General features: G+C 51.4%; 1 protein-coding gene, 4 non-coding genes and 1 pseudogene across 5 annotated transcripts in view; 4 read left to right on the top strand and 2 right to left on the bottom strand.

Moving 5' to 3' along the window:
- The window catches only part of LOC135889203 (uncharacterized), a 407,029-nt pseudogene that overhangs the window by 262,508 nt on the left and 124,369 nt on the right, over window positions 1-20,152 (top strand).
- The window catches only part of LOC135889377 (zinc finger protein 420-like), a 157,129-nt gene that overhangs the window by 60,512 nt on the left and 76,465 nt on the right, over window positions 1-20,152 (bottom strand). The gene's annotated exons all lie outside the window — the stretch shown is intronic.
- On the top strand, window positions 8,003-8,084 carry TRNAS-CGA (transfer RNA serine (anticodon CGA)). The gene has a single exon. It is a non-coding gene; the product is annotated as a tRNA-Ser (tRNA).
- Window positions 9,256-9,328, top strand: TRNAF-GAA (transfer RNA phenylalanine (anticodon GAA)). The gene has a single exon. It is a non-coding gene; the product is annotated as a tRNA-Phe (tRNA).
- TRNAI-UAU (transfer RNA isoleucine (anticodon UAU)) lies at window positions 13,741-13,834 on the top strand. Its single transcript has 2 exons — window positions 13,741-13,778; window positions 13,799-13,834. It is a non-coding gene; the product is annotated as a tRNA-Ile (tRNA).
- On the bottom strand, window positions 18,491-18,563 carry TRNAR-UCG (transfer RNA arginine (anticodon UCG)). The gene has a single exon. It is a non-coding gene; the product is annotated as a tRNA-Arg (tRNA).

Here is a 20,152-nt window from a genome sequence, read left to right on the forward strand (position 1 = left end):
ATTTAAGATTTTTACTTTCTTTCACTCTACGCTTTCTTTCCCATCTAGTGCCACTCCCCCACCAGCACCATCTCTTCTGTCCTTCCAATATATCTTGGACCCTGGTATTACTGTCCCATTGATTATCCTCATTCCACCAAGTTTCTGTGGTGCCTATTACATCAATATCCTCATTTAATACAAGACACTCAAATTCCCCCGGCTTATTATTTAGACTTCTAGGATTTGTGTATAAGCACTTAAACATTGTCCCTTTTTAGCTGTCTGCCATGACATGATGGAATTGAATGGGACTCTTCTTCATGTGACTGTTTCTCTACAGACAAAACAGGCTGCACCCCACAGCCCAGGGGCTCAACTCACCCACCTTGTTCTAGGCTGGCTCTCTGCAGACTCTGATCAGACCCTTCCCAACAGAGCCCCCAGCCTGCCGGCAGGGCCAGGAACACCCCTCGAATTTAAAGTGATAGCTCCCAGTTTTAACACAGTTTTCAATCCACCACACTCCGCAGGGGTAGGGCTCACAGGTGCCTGGGGAGGGCAATGCTGCGGGAAGACCCTTGTAGAATGCCTGGGTGACAGTCCCTGGAGCGGGGATGCCATGGAGAACTGCTGCCTTTTCATCTGTCTTACTTTGGGGCTTGTGAATTGCCTTATTTCAAGGAATCAACCAAAGCCTGGAATTGTATTAGTAAATTATGCCCAGAAGAGGCTTGAATTGAATGAGACAACACTCCTCTTCTGGGCAGAGTGGACGATCGGTCTGACCCACTGCAGAGAGGGTGGGCAACTCAGTCAGCCCTGGGAACAGCAGGGGAAACTGAGGCAGGACTCGCCTGTTGTGTCATGGTTGGCCATGTGGGGGTGAGCTGTGTGACAGAGGGTAAGAGGTTTATCACTGGTTCATTCATTCAATGAGGGACGTGACATTTCCTGGCTAGAGGGGACCTGGCTGCAGCCAGGAGCATGTTCTGATGGGGAATAGAAGAGGAAGATGCTACGATAAAAAGAAATTGTTTGTCTAGGGAAACGCACCCCAATGTGGATGTAGCATCACACACACACACACACACACACACACACACACACACACACACACACACACACACACACACACACACACACACACAGAGGCTTGCTTGTCTTTTACTTTTCACTAGGCTTGGCAGGATTCAGTTTTTATAATTTGGACGAGTCATAGTGGGGTATTTTTAAGCAGTTTTTTTAGATTTGTATCCATGGAGATGCTCACAGGTGTGTGAAATTGAGGGGAGGGGGCCCGACAAGAATCATGTCATGACAGCAGATGCTGATTCCGAGTTAAAGCGATGGAAACAAACGCCCCCTTGCGCTAGCGCCGCTAACACCCGTGCTGTGTTTTATACACTGTACAGTGGGACTCCAGCAGCAAGTTCTCAAGCAGCGTTTTCCTCACTTGGCCCCTCTGTAAACGTTGATTGTTATCAATGGAATTGGAAATATTTTGTCCCCAGTTCACACGGGGATGGTGTAATCGGACATTCACTGATGAAAATCCAAACCTGCTTCTCAGAGGAGCTTGAACGCCCCCGACCCACAGACCCCCCCCCCCCCGCTTAGAGCCACAGCTCAGCCCCCAGCGCCTGGCACCCGGCACTGCAGCAGCGACAGGTCCTACTTTGCTAAAAAAGGCCATCTGATGTAGCTAATTCAAGCAGAGAGCAATCTCACATACCTACGGTGTGAGAAACTGCTATCTGTAGGAATTAGCTTCATCCGATTGCAGTGTTACAGGTAGCACATCCCTACAGTTTGGAATTTCTTACACATATGTGTGTGTGAAAATGCTATCTGTAGGACCGCTCTATCTTGCTTTTAGTAAGGCTTTTGATACTGTCTCCCATGACCTTCTCATAAACAAACTATGGAAATGCAACCTAGATGGAGCTAAAATAAGATGGGTGCAAAACTAGTTGGAAAACAGTTCCGACAGTAGTTATCAGTGCTTCACAGGCTGAAAGGGCAGAACGAGTGGGGTTCTCCAGGGATCAGTTCTGGATAAGTTTCTATTCCAAATCTTAATCAATGATGGAGATAATGGCATACAGAGTACAATGATCAAGTCTGTGAATGATAAGCTGCACGCACACAAAATGGGAAATGACTGCCTAGGAAGGAGTACTGTGGAAAGACATCTGGACCACAAGCTGAATTCGAGTACTCTGGAAAGGGATCTATGCAAAAAACCAGAACGTCACTCTGGGATATCCGCTCTACTCTGCGCTGATTAGGCCTCAACTGGAGTATTGTGTCCAGTTCTGGGCACCGCATTTCAGGAAAGGTGGACAAATTGGAGAGAGTCCAGAGAAGAGAAAAAAAAAGTAAGGTCTAGAAAACATGACCTGTGAGGGAAGTAGCATCTTTTTACAAACGCTGTTTCTTACAATCTCTACGTATCAATAACGGCTCCAGAGAGACATTTCTACACGGAGCGATTTCACACACACTATAGGCAAGAAGCTGCTCCCTGTCGGCATTGGCTACACCGGGGAGCAGGTTACTACAGTAGCAGTTTCTTACACTCCATTGCGTGTCGGTAACTGCTGCCAGTAGCACATCCCTACGCGGAGCAGTTTAATACCCTGCACCGGCCCCAACAGCGGCTCCCGGGGGGGGGCGGGACCAGTTCGGGACCCACGGGCTGTAGCCCACCCGCCTCGTGCCAGGTTGCCACGTGACTCCCAGGCTTCCCCCTCCTGGCCCCGCCCCGCCCCGCGCACCCCGATCCAGGCTCCCGGCTCCCCCGGGGCTCTGGCTTCAAACCCGCCCCGATCCCTTTGCTCTGCCCCGCCCCCCCGCTCCCACATGCCCCGCCCCCTGGAACCGCCTCTTGCCTCCCCAGTGCCCCAGCCCTGGAACGCTTATACCAGTGCTTCTATATCGTGATGCCAACTTTTCCCAACCTAGCGCTAAAAATTTCCCAAATCTGGTGAAAAATTCCCAGATAAAGTTTTTTATTTCAAAATCTCAAAGGAACATAATATGTGTGTTTTTAATAACTATAGCATATATATTATATCCAAATTATTCTTATTCGTTCGAGATATTTCACATTTATTATAATTTGTATACGTATAGACATGTTTTCAATTTTAAACTTATGTTACTTATACAGTCAATAAAATATTTCACACATGAGGAATAGGATTGAAATGATAGAAAATGTATTTTACACAAATTTCACTATTTTAAAAACAAAAGTATTAATAAGTACAGCATGTGCCCTGCAGTGTACTGTACATCAAAGTTACTTTGACAAAATAAAAAGTAAACATATGATTATAAAATAAGATAAAAAAGCAAACAAAGAACAAATAACACGCTTTTATATAATTTTCTTATTATTATAATCTCTGAGTTTTATCCATTTTCTGACTCATGGTCTGAGTCGTCACTAGGAACATCATTACCATCATTAATATTTTTACTAGTTTTATCACTGTCATTTTTACTGTACATATTTTACAATGTAAATACAAGTGCTTAATAGTAATTACAAAATGAGAACATTTCTCGTGCTTTGCTTTCAAAGCTGACCTTATAACTACACTAGAATGGAGTGTTTTCGTTGTCATACCGTTTCTTTTTTTGGTTTTTATGTCAGTTACTATGGAAAAAAATCTTTCACATGCTGCATTTGAATGCTGTAATGTGAAAACCTTTTTAGCCAGTTCAGATATATTTGCAAACATGAATTGACCTGAATAATCTAAATTCATTAACTTTCAAATTTTCTACAAGTTCCTCAGTCTCAGTTTGCGCCAAAACATTGCTGATTCTAGCAGTACATTTATCTTTCTTTAATGTTACAGCCTCAGCAATTTTGGAATCAGGGAAACATTTTTTAACTACTTCAGTCAAGTGTTCTACAGATTGAATACTGACATTGTGTTCAGCAAAGTAACAGGCCATTCTAATCTCTGCATTTTTAACTTGCTCTTCACATTTTTGTGCTTTTTTAATTTCACAATCTTGTTTATTAAACATATCATCAATTTTCTTTGTATTAGATACTGTCTCAACCCTTTGTTTATGTTTTTTACCATTAGCGTGCTTATGGTAACTAGGTAACTCACTAGTACCTGCCTGGATTTTTACATCACAACATTTGCAATAAGCTAAAAAATGATTGTTTTCTACTTTCTGCAACCAGTCTTTTTATTTACCTTCTTGAAGCCACGAGTCTTGAAAGGCTTTTTTGAAAGTAGATGGCTTCTCTTTTGGTGGAAGTTCACCCCAAGTCTTCAATACTCTGTCGGGGGTGCTATCCCGTTGTTTTCGTTTCGACGTGGACGGATCTTTGCCTACTCCTGCAGTCCTCTTCCTCTTCTCACCAGCCTTACCGGTCTCTTTATTCATTTTTTACGTTAGATAAAAAATGGAAAGAGATCTCTGAAATAATGGAATGCGATAATTAGTATAATGTATATTTCAATTTATATTTAAATCAAAGAAGGGAACATATTATATATTATTACCTAACACAGTAGGCGAAGATATTTAATATTTGCCTGGAGGAAGGTGCTGTTACAAATTTATGAACAGCCGAACGCTCTGGTCCACATTCTCTGTGCAACTGCAAGCACGAAATACAAAATTTTAGAGATTTAATGACAGATAAAGAAACTAATCATAATCAGTAAGTATTGCAATATATTTAATTATTGGAAGGAACCTTACCTAGAAGATAAATTTGATAACCATCTCCTCATTACCCGCCAGCCAGCTGTTGCTGAGGTTGGTTTGTTGTGAGTGCATGTGTGCACTTGTCACTTCACGTGTGCCGCCATGATATAGTACATTGAAGCACCACCAATAGGAGAGCAGCACAGCCTGATTATGAAAATCACGTGACAAATATTCACCAATCGAAGAACGCATTTTGAGGGAAATTTAAAAGAAGCGCAAATATTTTACTTTTTATGAAAACTTCCCAGGATTTTTGAGATTTGGAAAGTCTTTTACTTTTTATGAAATTTTCTCAGGATTATTTAGGTTTTGAATGAAAATTCCCAATTTCCCAAGTTGAAATATTTTACTCAAAAATTCCCAGATTTTGGGAAATTTCCCAGGATATAGAAGCACTGTCTCTAGCCTGGGAAGGGGGCGGGGCCTCTGAGGGGAGGAGGCGAGGCTGACACTTCACTGAGGAGCTGCAGGGGGTGGGGCCACAGAGAGTGGCAGGGACTCATGGCGACAGGGGGGCGCAGCTGCCACAATCTTGTCTACTCCACCTCAGCCCCCCACCCTCCCACTGGGAAGAGGCTGGTGCTGTCCCTGCGGGCCACAGCTTGTCACTTCTCTCTGGGAAACACTTTTTGTGTATTACCCCGATTGGCCACAGGGTGTCACTGCTGCTTCAGGGCGGATGCACTCTGTGCCTTACCCCAACTGGCCATAGGGTGTCACTGCTGCTCCAGGGCGGATGCGCTCTGTGCCTTACCCCGACTGGCCACCAGGTGTCACTGCTGCTCCAGGGCGGATGCGCTCTGTGCCTTACCCCGACTGGCCACCAGGTGTCACTGCTGCTCCAGGGCAGATGCGCTCTGTGCCTTACTCCGACTGGTCACACGGTGTCACTGCTGCTCCAGGGCGGATGCGCTCTGTGCCTTACCCCGACTGGCCACCAGGTGTCACTGCTGCTCCAGGGCAGATGCGCTCTGTGCCTTACCCTGACTGGCCACAGGGAGTCACTGCTGCTCCAGGGCGGATGCACTCTGTGCCTTACCCCGACTGGCCACCGGGTGTCACTGCTGCTCCAGGGCAGATGCGCTCTGTACCTTACCCTGACTGGCCACTGGGTGTCACTGCTGCTCCAAGGCGGATGCGCTCTGTGCCCAGAATACCCCACCCACCCCCCATTTCTTCCAGTACCACATCCCTACGGCACTACCCTGGCCCCCAGTAGGAAAAATTCCAGTAATAAATAATTGGTTGAAACTTAATTCTGTGTATTTGTTAATTGGTGGGAGAGGTCCTCTGGCCACCAGGACTCATGACTACAGGTAACAGTACATGCGTATCCTTGAAGTGTTTTCAGCGTCAGGGCAAGAACATAAGAATGGCCAGACTGAGTTAGACCAAAGGTCCATCCAGCCCAGTGTCCTGTCTGCCAACAGTGCCCAATGGCAGGTGCCCCAGAGGAAATGAACCTAACAGGCAATGATGAAGTGATCTCTCTCCTGCCGTCCATCTCCACCCTCTGACAAACAGAGGCTAGGGACACCATTCCTTACCCATCCCGGCTAATAGCCATTAATGGACTTAACCTCCATGAATTTATCTAGTTCTCTTTTAAACCCTGTTATAGTCCTAGCCTTCACAGCCTCCTCAGGCAAGGAGTTCCACAGGTTGAATGTGCGCTGTGTGAAGAAGAACTTCCTTTTATTTGTTTTAAACAGGCTGACCATTATTTTCATTTGGTGGCCCCTAGTTTTTATATTATGGGAACAAGTAAATAACTTTTCCTTATTAACGTTCTCCACAACACTCATGATTTTATATACCTCTATCATATCCCTCCTTAGTCTCTTCTTTTCCAAGCTGAAAACTCCTAACCTCTTTAATGTCTCCTCGTATGGGCCCCGTTCCAAACCCCTAATAGTTTTAGTTGCCCTTCTCTGAACCTTTTCTAATGCCAGTATATCTTTTTTGAGATGAAGAGACCACATCTGTATGCAGTATTCAAGATGTGGGCATCCCATGGATTTATATAAGGACAATAAGATATTCTCCGTCTTATTCTCTACCCTTTTTGAATGATTCCTAACATCCTGTTTGCTTTTTTGACTGCCGCTGCACGCTGTGTGGACGTCTTCAGAGAACTATCCACGATGACTCCAAGACTCCAAGAGTGATGGCAACAATGAGGAGGGAGGCGTCTTCGAGCCGGCGTGTCTCGTCCGTTTCTCCCTTGTCACTTGGGCGGAGGCGGGAAGGGAGCGAAATGTGCCCGGCTGAAGCTTTTGCCCTTGGCCTTGAGAATTAAGCCCGAGCCCCCAGCATGGCTAGGTCGGGGTTGTTCTGGGCTCTGTGGGGGGAGGGTTCAGCTGGGAGAAGGGGAAGACTAGGGGATTTTGTCTCTGATATATAAGGGCTTTGTCAGCAGGAAGCTGTAGGTCACATGCTGGGGGTGACAGTGGGGTTTGAGCTGGGGCAGCAGCAGCAGGGGAGCATGTGGAGGGGGCGGTGGGTTCACATGGTAAAAATGAACCTGCCAAGCCTCTCCCTCTGCTGGAGCAAAAGCCTCATTTATCTCCTCAACTCCCCACCATGAAAATCTCCACCTCTCCCCCGGCGCTGAGAGACCCCCCTCACTCCCATGGAGACTTGTAATTGTTCTAACTCTTCCTTGGCCTTGTCCAAACAGTTTCCCCAGAAAAATTATCCAGGACATTTAAAATGAGAAAAACAAACCAAACCAAATGAGAACCAAAGAACCCCCCACCCCACACAGTTTGGGTCTGAATTTTTCTACTGAAATTTGGAGACAATAAAACTCATCCCTCTGTTGGCCAGAAACCAAAGCTAGACCTCCCCCGCTGTAGCTGTGACTTCTGCTACCGAACCACCAATGCGCTAACTCCTCTTGGGAGACATTTTGCTGCACAATACTGATGCTATTCCAGCTATTGACTCCAGGAAACATTTTCCTTAGCCTGGTTCCATGTGTCACTGGTTTCTCTAGCAAAGGTCAGTCCCTGGCCCTGTGGTCCAGACATCCTCATTCACATCAAGCTTCCAGTTCAGAATCATTTCCCATTCCCGCTCTGTGGGAGGGGAGACTTTTCAAAGCGCTCTCTGTGCTACTGCACATGGCTAAGCAAAGAGAACAAACCCCAGATCCCCCCTGTGCTTTGGGAGCCAGGTTTGCTGTGTGAATTCTGGATTTCAGATGATTTCAAGCCTGGGCATTGTGATTATTTACCAGGTTCTCTGGCATTGGGGCATTATTGTGCTCACAGCTGTGATGGCCGAGTGGTTAAGGTGTTGGAGTCGAAATCCAATAGGGTTCCCCTGCGCAGGTTCGAATCCTGCTCACAGCGTGGCCTGTGTTTTAGCCAGTCTCTAACCTGGGCAATTCCTCTGTACAACCCCCTGAAACACTCTCAGCTCTGCCAGTGATCAGCTGTTCAGTGGTGTGCAGGAGGCACTGGCAGAGGAGTGGGGGAGGGAGAGGAATGGGGCAGGAAGGGGCAGGGCCTGAAGAGACAGGACAGAGGTGGGAGCTTGGGGGAAGGGATGAGTGGGGGCAGGGCCTGGGGTGGAAAGGTGGGGATCTGTCCTGGGCCCTGCACCCCTCTAGGGACGGCCCTGAGGGGAAGCACTGACTATTACAGTGACAATAAAACTGACCAGCATTGCGGGGGAGACTGCAGGAGATCAGCACTCACCAGGTCTCTTCTCCCCACCAAGGTGAGCCAGACACTGCTCTCTCCTGGCTCTCATTCTAGCAGCTGGATGCCAAGGAGCGATTTCCCCACAGGAAGTGCATTTAGTGCCCCTGTGGTGCTGGGGGAGCTAGCGCTGCTGCTGGCTGTGGGGGCTGGCAGGGTGGTTGATGTCTGCACAGACCCTCAGCTGCCAAGCCGGAGGGGGCAGACTGGCTCAGTGAAGACGGGGGGGTTCACAGAGCAATACAGACACCAGGGGCAGCATCCGCCCATGCAGCCAGGCAATGATCATTTCCCACAGCCTGGAGCAGACGGGGAGGCGGCAGCTGCTGTTCCAGCTCCTCGGGGACAGGCCCTGTCAGCCAACAGACACTTCTCACTCACCACAGCTAAGGGCGTCGGGTTCCTCTGGTGGGGGTGTGGAGCAGCGGTTCATTTTCCTGTTCGCACTCCTCTGCGGTGTGAAAATCGGGGAGGGGAGGCAGAAGCCCCACTTCCCTCCTTAAATGACGTCCAGTGGGGGAAGCCACGACAACAGGGTGGGGCGGCAAGTGGTGGTCAGACTCTGGCCACCAGGGTCTAGTTTAGATCAGGGTCCAGCTCAACTTCTTCCCCGCGCCACTGGCCCCCAGTCCCGTTCCACCACCAGGTCAACCCGGGAGCTAAGGCAGGAACGGGGTGAGGAAGCAAGTCAAGCTGAGCAAGGCAGGCAAAAGCGAGTCTTGTCTTCCTGTGCCGCTCCCAATGACGTCTTTTTTGTGTGCCACAGCTGCAAAAACATCCCAGACAGAGAAGCAGCAGGCCAAAAAGGCCCCATGCAGCTGTTGAAGTAGCTCAGTTGGGAGAGTGTTAGACTGAAGCTCTAAAGGTCCCTGGTTTAATCCCAGGCTTCAGCATCCCTTTCTTCCCTCTCTGTGCAGGGGTGGCTTGTTCTCTGGGAGCGCAGCCGCACCTTTAGCTGAGGCAAGTCCCTGATTTTGAGCTCCCCAGCAGGACAACAGAGCATCGGCTATTGCTCATAGTTGGCCCACCTGACCTTTAACAATGAGGGACCGGAGCGCTCTTTCCCACAGGAGTTATTGCTCAAGCCAATATGGCGGGAAGAGAGTGAGGGAGCGTGGCCCTCAGAGAGGTGCCAGAGGACGCAGGGACTGGGGACGAAAGCTTCTCTGCACAGCTGAGCGAGTGGAGTACTGGGGAAGGGGCATCTGTGAAAGTGTCCAGGTGGAACATGTCAGGGATTCGGGGGCCCAGGGGGAGGCGCTTGATGTTCAGTGCCTTGGAGCAGCTGGACTTGGACATGGTGGGCGTTCAGGAAATGCACATTAATGACTTTAGGGCAGATCGATGGGCAGAGGGCGATTGGAGGAAGGACCCGTCTTTTTGGACCTCCAGGCCAGGGAAGAACGATGGGGTTGGACTTTTGTTCTTCACATTCATGGTGCGAGTACAGAGGTGGTGGAGCTTCGACCAGGGAGGACATTAATGGTGGACTTTGTGCTCCGTGGCACTGGTTACCACTATATTAGTGTTTATGGTCCCCAGTTAAGGCATGAAAGGAAAGATCAATGGAAGGAACTGGCTCCCTTCCTCTGGAGCGCATGGTGTTTGGTATTGTGGGGGGGATTTTAATTGTGTCAGCCGGCCTGAGGACCACTGGTCCCGTTTTCCAACCATCAGAGGAAACATTTTTACAATGAGCACTACCTGGCACAGGTCTGTAGCGAGGTCGGCTTACAGGACGTGTTTCTCCGTAGTGGAACCAGTGGAGGGCGGGCGGTAGCCTCCTATTCCTCTGACCCGAGCTCACACCAGCTGCAGATGAGGTACACCTTTCTGCGGGGATGGGCCAGGAGTCGCATTGACCGGATTTACGTGAAGGAGAGCACATCGACAGCCCAGTGCAGGGTGGTGCCAATGGACTCTTTGGATCACGCAGCTCTCACCGTGTGCTCAATGTGGGCAATTCCCTGACCCACGGCAGAGGATATTGGAAGCTGAACATCCAGAGCTTGCAAGATAAAGGGGTAGGGGGGCGAGGCCTGGTGCTGTTGGCAGAACGGGAAAGCATCAGAGGGTTCTATGGCAACCAGGGGGTTGGTGGGAGTCGGGAGGGAGGAGTTGGTGGCTTTGTTCCGGCGGTCGGGCAAACACCACAACATTAAAGAAACCAACGGAGCCAAGTCCTGCAGCATCGCCTGTGGGATTTCCACAAGAGCATCCAGGCAGGGGAGCCAGTCAGAGTGTGACTGTACGACCGGATCAAGCAACAGCTGGCCGAGTTCCGGGAGATGAGGCTGCAGCTGGCCGATTTGAGCGGGACCACCGAGTGAAGGGAGGAACCGCCTCTCCTGACATTTTTGCACCCTGCAGGGAACAGAGACAAAGCAGGGGGATGCGGGGACTCAGGGCAGGACCCGCGGATCTGGTAGAGCAGGACTATAGTCGCTGGAGGAGGAGAGAGAGTCCTGCGAGAGGAAGCTGCCGGTGGGAAGCACTAAGTGCAGAGTGCAAATCAGCCAGCTGAGAGTCACAGGGGTCCAAAAAAGGAAACAGCAGCAGGTCCCATGGTGTAATGGGCAGCACTCAGGACTTTGAATCTGAGTTCAAATCTCAGTGGGACCTCCTAGAGCTATGTTGGTTTGCTGCAAAGCCCTGGAGCTCAATGTGCTTGGTTTCCCTGTCTCTGGATGCCCCAGAGTGAGGTTTTTTTCCCTCCTGCTGGGTGACTGACCCACTGGAGATAGGTCTTTGGTCCAGCTGGTTCAATGGGCTGACCACTATAAGTTGGGGTCCTAGAACTTAACAGTCTGGCTAGAGATTCCTGCAGGTTGACCTGATGGTTGTTTTTCTCACTGCTTCACCTGATACCCACAAGTTTGGTCCTTGTACCTGCAGCTGCCACCCTCTTCCTCTTGCCCACATGGCATTTGAAGAAAGCAGTGTCAGGGCCAGGTTTCATAGTCAGGGCTGGCGGGAGGGGGAAGAGTCCCAGGCTGGAGCCCAGCACACCTTTCCTCCTCTGGGCACCTAGAGCAGAGGCGGCTGGTGCTGACAGCTGCAAGAGAAGGCTTAATAGCCACAGAGCACTGAGGGAGGTGTGACGATGCGGTTCTGGCGGGACCCAACTAAGAGTGCCAGTTCAGGACAAATCGCTTAAAACAGGGCAGTTACAGCCCTAGGCTGGGGGTTTTCCACCTCTAAGACAAACCAAACCAGCCAGGCAAAGAGGACTTTGGTCTCACCCCACTGGCTAACCACAAGTCAAACAAGCAATTCCCTTAGACACTCCAGTTTCCCAGTATCACCACCAGTGCCACTCGTTATGGGGACAAATGGTTATGAAAACCAATACCCCATTAAAAGAAAAAAGGTTCTCCCGATCCCAAAGGACCAAGCCTCAGACCCAGGTCAATATACAAATCAGATCTTACCCACAAATCACGCTTTTGCCAATCCTTTAGAGTCTAAAATCTAAAGGTTTATTCATAAAAGGGAAAAGATAGAGATGAGAGTTAGAATTGGTTAAATGGAATCAATTACACACAGTAATGGCAAAGTTCTTGGTTCAGGCTTGTAGCAGTGATAGAATAAACTGCAGGTTCAAAATCAAGTCTCTGGAATACATCCCCAGCTGGGATGGGTCATCAGTCCTTTGTTCAGAGCTTCAGTTTGTAGCAAAGTTCTCCAGAGGTATGAAGCAGGATTGAAGACAAGATGGAGATCAGGCATCAGCCTTTTATAGTCTTTTCCAGGTGTAAGGACACCTCTTTGTTCTTACTGTGGAAAATTACAGCAAAATGGAGTCTGGAGTCACATGGGCCAGTCCCTGCATACTTTGATGAGTTGCAAGGCGTATTTGCCTTCTCTCCATGGGTCCATTGTATAGCTGATGGTCCTTAATGGGCCATCAAGCAGGCTAGGCAGAACTAACACCAAGTTGTCTGAGATGTTTCCCAGAAGCATAGCATAAGTTTGAAATACAGACAGTATAGAGCCAATATTCATAACTTCAACTACAAAATTGATACACACATATAGTCAGCATAACTATAACCAGCAAACCATAACCTTGTCTTAGACACCTCATTTGACCCCCTTTATACAAGATTTGGTGCCACTACAGGACTTTGATTGCAACAATGTTCTATGTGGTCCCAGATTATGTCAATAATGTCATAGGAGGGGCAAGAGGAGGGGAGGACCATGCTTATGTGTGGCCAGTAGACAGCCACAAAGACACCCGGCCAGCCTGCTCTCTGCTCCCTGGCATGCCAAACCCCCACTGAAGGCCACCCACAGACCAGCATTCATTCTGCAGCCAGCATCACAAGGTGCTAGGAAAGCAGGGCCAGCCCCCCGGTGGGGTCTCTTACCGTTCCCACTCACGGGGCTCCTTTTGGCGGTGGGGCACATTATGCTGGGCAGTGGCCTTTTGCCTCAGGCTCTTAAATCCAGACACCAAAAGCTCATTGGCTGTGCCCCTCCCTTCACTGCACCTCACTCCCAGCTGCTGTCCTGGGTCAATGAAAACCCAGAGTTCCAGCTGCGGAGTTCACCTCTCACCTCCTGGGGGGAAAGCCCCTTTCTCCCTCCACTGTCTGGCCACATTGCCGGCCACTTGCCGTTCCACCCTGTCACTGTGCTGCTGGCCACCCTCTCTCCTCTGGGATGTCTTGCGGTCCCACTAGGAGCAGCGAAGGCTCCTTAAAAGTAGCGGCCACCAGAGCCCGAACAGTGGCCCCATCCCTTCCACTCGAAGCCACGCCCCTGCACCACCCCTTCTCCCCAAGGCCCCGCTCCTACGCTGCCTCTTCCCCCCAAGACCCTGCCTCCCGCTCACTGCTCTCCGCCCCCTCCCCACCCTCACTCGCCCTTACGGTCATTACAAAGTGGTAAGGCAGAGCCCTCCTGGGGTGTTGTTCCCCCCTGTTCAAGCACCCCTGGGTCCCTGCACTTCACACAGCTCTCACTGATTTCAGCTGTTAGTGAGGGAGCCTCACTGCTAGCGCAGACTCAGCAGTTTCTTGCATGAGAGACACTGTCCCAAAGCAGGACTAATGCTTAGAGCTGGTTATCAGTGATTTCAGAACTGTTGGCAGCAAGACTCTACATTGAGTCTTAATCAGCTCTGTTATTACACAGCGAAGAACAAAAGGGTGAAATGGTGCCTGGAAGCCTTAAGAAGAATCCACCCCACCAAGTACCAACATGTGTCGCTACCCGCTCTCAACTCCACTGAGAATGTTTTGGGGTCACTCCTTGCCTTTATCAACCTAGGGGCCTGGGACAACAGCAATTAATAGGTGCTCCAGTGGCACAATTGGTTAGCGCACAGTACTTATAGGGCAATGCTGAGAGGAGCTATGCTGAGGTTGTGAGTTCAAGTCTCACCTGGAGCACTGGTTTCCATTAACCAAGTATTGATACCTCCCCATTTTGCCATGTAGAATTCCAGCCCAGGGGACACTGAGGAGGGGAGGAGTCAAGAATGTCCCTTTCAATTATTACTTCCTCTCCAGAGTACAGGTGAGAATCTACAATCCTTTCTCCCCCACCAGCCCCTGTGCCAGGATCCTAGAGTCCTGCCCATCCTTTGACCCCTGAGCCTGGGGAGGGAGAGGAGCAAGGTAGCCATTGTTAGAGGGCTTTCCCTGCCCACTTCCCTGGTTCTTGTCACGCAGAAGTCTGAAGCGCAGACAATGTGATGTTTACCGGGGTTAGTTTCCAAGCAAGCAGATTCCAAAGCCCTTCACACAAGTCGGGCTTATCTCTATGCACCAATAGAGTCTGTTCCACATTTCCCTTCCCAGCTCTGACACGGCAGAGCGTTTACCCCATGTCCCTACAGAGAATTCTTTCCTGGGTGCTGGCTGGTGAGTCTTACCCACCTGCTCAGGGTTTAACTGATTGCCATATTTGGGGTCAGGAAGGAATTTTCCTCCAGGCCAGATTGGCAGAGGCCCTGGAGTTTTTTCACCTTCCTCTGCAGCGTGGGGCACGGGTCTCTTGCTGGAGGATTCTCTGCACCTTGAAGTCTTTAAACAACGAGTTGAGGACTTCAATAGCTCAGACAGGTCAGGGATTTGTTACAGCAGTGGGTGCGTGAGATTCTGTGGCCTGCGTTGTGCAGGAGGTCAGACTAGATGATCATAATGGTCCCTTCTGACCTTGAAGTCCATGAGTCTATGAGCTCTGACACCGCAGAGTGTTTACCCCACGTCCCCCTTCCCAGCTCTGACACTGCAGAGCCTTGCCTGTGTCCCTGTTCCCCATTCCCTGTTCCCATCCCCCCCTTAGCAAACATGATTCCAATTTCCCCTTCCACTTCCTGTTTGACCCCAGTTTATACAGTAATATTCTCAGCTATACCTTAACCAATCATTTTACTGAAATTTAACTAGCCAATTCTAACATATTGTAACATAATTCTCTAACCAATTATATCCCACTCCCCCAATTAACTTACACTTAGCAAAATTAATTCTACAGCAGACAGAAACAATTAGAAAACCAGACAGACTGATGATAGAAAAGTGGGGGCCATGAAGATAAAACACAGAAATGAGGGTTTCACAACCACAGCCATTGAGAGGGGATTTCTTACCAGACCGGATGCTCTCTTAAGATCTGTTTCTTTATCTGGTGGCGATGGGCACTACCAGGACAGGATCGTCTTCCTGACAGCCCAACAGCACCTTATTTCAGTGTGACTGGTTTGGGAGGTGAGGAGGTGACCGTTCGCTTCCCAGCTTATGGCCACCCCTGCTGCTTAGCCAAAGGCCTTAGCCTGAGAACAAGGCCTCAGACTCTCCTAGTGAGACAAGGCCCAGACACAGGCAGACTGTGATTTTGGTTCTTTGTTTTATACCCCTGTCACTAGCTAAGTGATAAAAATACACCTAAGATCTTCAAGTCTAGGCCTGTACAGGCAGCCTGAATATCTCTATTCTAACAGTCCTCAGTACCTGGGGCAGGATTATCCATGTAGCTCACTGAGTGGGTGGTGGGCTGAGCTTCCCCCCGGCTGGAGCTTTTCAGGGATGAGATTTTGATGAATTGCAACAAGAAGAAAATCTCTCCTGTTCCTGTTTGTCACCTTTTGCCCTTCTTGTGCCCCCCTCAGCCTCTGTTCTCCCTGATAGGGGAGATGCAGAGCCAAGCCCCAGTCTTCCTGAGTCATAGAGTCTGTGTCCACCTCGGAAATATTGCCACTGGAGAGTATGGCGCCCACTTCTTCCGTAGAGGGACTGCAAAAGCAGTCTGGGGGCATCAGAGATCCAGGCTATAGGGTGCAGGTGATATAGGGCCTATAAGTCCCCTGCCTGAGGGGAGGCCAATGCATGTGCTGGGCCATAAGCGCCACAGGTTTTAACCCTGTCTGCTTCCTTCCCCATGGCTCTTATTTAGATTATATTGAAGCACACCTATGGCTGGGGATATGGATTTGTGGGCACAGCATTGTGCAGTGGGCTTCCAGGACAGCCTGTAATTCAGCCAGGGGTTTGCAACTGGGCCTTGGGCTGGAGGTGATTTTCTCTCCACACAGCAGATGGGGGATGCGCTGGGACCAGCTCCTGGCTCTTTGTTGTGAGCTGGTTCCCCATGAGGACACACCAGACATCACTGCTATCTACCCAGGGTAGAACCATCTGGGAATGTGCTCCAGGCCCAGCTGATTTGGAAGTTGAACAGGATAGTGGACAACACAGCAATGTGGGGCTACGTCCCTGAGAAAACAAAGGCGGGGGGGTAAGAGCAGGGACGAGAACTAGAGATGGGGGAGGAGAAAGGGTCTCGAGGGAGGGAGCAGCTGGAGAGAACCAAGGAGTGCAGTGGATAAGTCTGCCATGTGAATACTAGTGGTCACAGGTGCTCTAGAGAAAAGCCAGAGCCAGCTGGTCCTGTGGTGTAATGATCAGCCCTCCGGACTCTGAATCTCGGAATCCCAGTTCAGAGCGTGGTTGGATCTGCTGGAGCTGTGTCAGATTGCTACGAAACCCTGGAGGTCCTGCTGCTCAGCATCCCAATTGCACAAGAGCCTCTCTTTTCCCTCCTGCTTGGCTACTCATGCCCGCTCAAGGGAGATCTCTGTTCCACATGGCCCCATGCTATTGAACTTGAGAGTCAGGCTAGAGATGCCTTCCATCCTTTGGGTTGCCTTATAGCTGCATTCCTGGCTGCCTCAGCTGATGACTACAGGCTCTTCTGCACATAGGCGCCGACTTCCCCTCTTTCCCTTGGGTGCCCCCGGCTCCGCCCCCACTCCACCCCTTCCATGAGGTTCCGCCCCTGCCCCACCCCCACCCCCATTCCCACCCCTTCCCCAAAGTCCCCACCCAACTCCGCCCCCTCCCTGCCCCTATTCCAACTCTTTCCCCAAATCCCCGCCCCGGCCCCACCTCTCCCCTGCCTCCTCCCCTGAGCGCGCCACGATCCCACTCCTCAGCCTCACTCCCGGAGTGGCCAAAAGGCTCTTTGGTGGTGGCCAGGTGGGAAGCACTGGGAGATAGGTGGAGGAGCCGGTATGCAGCGCGCTCAGGGGAGGGGGTGGGATGGGAGTGAGGGGAGTTTGACTGCCAATGGGTGCAGAGCACCCACTAATTTTTTCCCATGGCTACTCCAGCCCCGGAGCACCCACAGAGTTGGCGCCTATGCTTCTGCACCCCGGCCCCTAACCCAGGGCAGGTGGAGGGTTTGGAGCTTCCCATAGTGGCTTGGGCTCCCTAGGTGGCTTTTACCATGGCCTGGCTTCAGCTTCTGTCCTGGCTGGGTGCAGGGCCTCCAGGGGAAGAGGAGAGGTGGGGCCTTGGAGACGGGCAGGGCCTCGTGGCTCCCCCACTTCTACCGGGGTTCCGGTGCTTTTGCTCAGGAGCAGAGGCTGCATCATTGTTTAAATCTAAACCAGCCCCAGATGAGGAGGGAGACATTCCCCAGGGATCTCAGTCCTAACCTGCCTCCTGTTCTGCTGCCAATGCAGCTCAGGCCAAGCCTGCAGCCCCCAGCTGTTGCTGCTGGAGGAGGTGAAGCCCTTTCACTCGTGTTGCCGAGTGTCCCTAGCTCTGCGGCCTTTCTCTCTCCTCGTGCTGAGGGACCTTCCACTCCATTCCCAGCCCACGTCCTAATGAGCCAGGGTGTCTCCTCCCAGAAGAGGATCATTCGGGGCTGGATCCCTCTTTGCCTTTTCTCTGTGTCTAGCACAGTTCAAGGTGCCCATGGGGGGGTGTATGACCCCATGTAGAGCTGCCATTCAGCTTCCCTCATTTGGTCTCAGCTTTCACTGAATCTGACCTTTTTTCAATCCCTCATTGCCATCCTCCCAAGCACATTTCAATTGCCTCCACCTCCCTTAACCAGGCCGTGTCCCTGTAGTGTGTGCTGTCTTCATAGGTCCCCTCTCAATCTTTCTCGCCCTCTCATGTCTTTTCTGTCTTATTAACTCTCCTGTGTCTCTGCTCTCTAAGCACAGACTGACTCTGCATTTCTGGCTGTTCAGAGGACGGGAGGGCCATGCCTATGCGTGGCCAGCAGACAGCCACAAAGACCCCCGGCCAGACTGCTCCCTGCCATGCCAAACACCCACTGATGGCCACCCGCAGACCAGCATGCGGGACCAACATCAGAAAACTGTAGGAAAGCAGGGCCAGCACCCTTGGTGGGGCCTCCGACTGTTCCCACTCAAGGTGCACACTTTGGCAGTGGGGCAGGAGATTTTACCCCAAGAGGCTTTTCCCCAGCTGGCAAGAAGCAGAGAAACACGCAGTCTCCCAAGGTGCTATTTATCAAGCCCCCTCAAGCACAGGGACAGGTGTACATTTGGAAGAAGGAAACTGCTCCACACGCTAGCCCGGGCAGCCGCCCATTTTCTTTGGCAAGTCAGGAATGGCAAAGGCTAGACTGGAAGCACGTGGGGCTCATGCCCCAGCCTTTGTGACACCCAACCCCCAACTCCTTCCCGGGCTGTAGCTGAAGCCAGAGCATTGGCCTGAGCGGCCAAGAAGAGGTTCCAGTGCTGAAGGGAGCAGGACTTTCAGCACAAAGGTAAAATGACACAAGCACAACCATGAAGGGACTTGAACCCTCAATCTTCTGATCCGAAGTCAGATGCCTTATCCATTAGGCCACATGGTCACACAGAGCAAACCACTCCAAGTACTTCTTTAGAGAAGACGGACACTGTGTTTCTCAGACTCAGGTCACCCAATGAGGGGGGCCAAGACTCTCTGTGCACAAGAGACATGTGAGACTTAATTCTCTGGAGCCAGGTGCAGGACTTTGGCAGGAGGGTTAGGCATGGGGGATTGGGGTGCAGCGGACGGACCGGCTGTCTAGGTGCGGAGATTTAGTCGCACTGAGGCACAGGAGGGAGGAGGGGGAGGAATCCTGCTGATAGGCAGTGGCTGTGGAGAAAAAGAGGTGGCGATTCCCCCATCCTAAATGGCCTGACTGGCCTGACCCTTCTCCCCTCTGCGGAGCGTGGCGGGGGGTGCAGCTCACCCCTGTGGGGCAAGTGGGCATAGGTTCAGAGCGCTGGGCTCCGATGCACCTGGAGGGCAGCTCCGGTGGGGTGGGGCAGGGCCTGTGGTTTCCGTTCCGCATTGTCGGGTGCTGGGCCGTTGCACAATCCCCAGCCACACCGCACAGTGTGCCCCGAGAATGGGTGGGGAGCCAAGCAGATGATCCAGCATGAGGGGGGAGAGGATATGTGGTTGGGGGGAGGGAAGGCCTTGGACTGCACTGGGAGAGTGCAGAACAGGGGTGACACCCCAGAAACCTGTAGCAAAGGGATGGACAGGTGGGGGGGAGGGAGTGGATAGAAGAGGCAGTGAGCCTAAAAGGGGAGCGGGGTCTAGTGGTCACTGTGGGTGGGGGCCGGGCACCAGGACCCCTGGGTTCTATCCCTGGCTCTGGGAGCTGAGGGGGTCTAGAAGTTAGAGCAGGGGGCTGGGAGCCAGGACTCCTGGGTTCCATAGTGGCAGCTGTTTTTTTCCTGTGTCTCCCTCCCTAGAGATCCCAGCCCAGCCCCCTAGTAGAATCTGAGCTGGGGAGGGGGTTGCCCTTCCACTTCAGACTCGTGATTTGAACCCCTCCCCCCATGGGCTGTGACATCACGGAATCTCCCCCCCAAGTCACAAAGTAGGAGCCCCTCCCCGCATGCGGAGGAAGCTAGTGGGTTTCTTGGGGGTCTCTGGCAGAGGTGACAGCACCCACCAGACACCCCTTCATGGCTGCAAGGAGACCCCCCTGCACCCTCCTGGACAGCCTCCTGCTACGAGAGGCCTGGGGCACCCAGCCAGGGTCAGGTCCTAGCAGCGAGCAGCGGCCCCCAGGAGACGGCCAACAGGGCTGCTAACAGGGGAGTTTAAGTGGGAGTTTACAGGGGGAGGTGGAAGGGGAGGCAGGTGGGCGCGGTGGGCGGTGTGCTCTGTTTCCCCAGAGGCTGCAGGCAGAGACCATAGCGGCCATGAGCCAAGCAGCAGGGGACACAATGCAGATGATTGCATGTGGCAGCTGCGGTATGTATATGGTCCTAGCTGTGGCACCTGATCAGAGGTATGTCTGTATGAAATGCCGCCTACTTGCCCTGTTGGAGGAAAAGGTCCGAGGGTTGGAGATGCAGGTAGAGACCCTGGTAGAGTTTAGAAGGGGGTTCGAGCAGCTAATGGAGCAAAGGCAAGGAGTGGCTGAAGGGGAATGCTCAGGGGTACAGGTGGCAGCAG

The sequence above is a fragment of the Emys orbicularis genome, chromosome 15 (assembly GCF_028017835.1).
Source record: "Emys orbicularis isolate rEmyOrb1 chromosome 15, rEmyOrb1.hap1, whole genome shotgun sequence".
Classification (NCBI taxonomy): Eukaryota; Metazoa; Chordata; order Testudines; family Emydidae; genus Emys; species Emys orbicularis.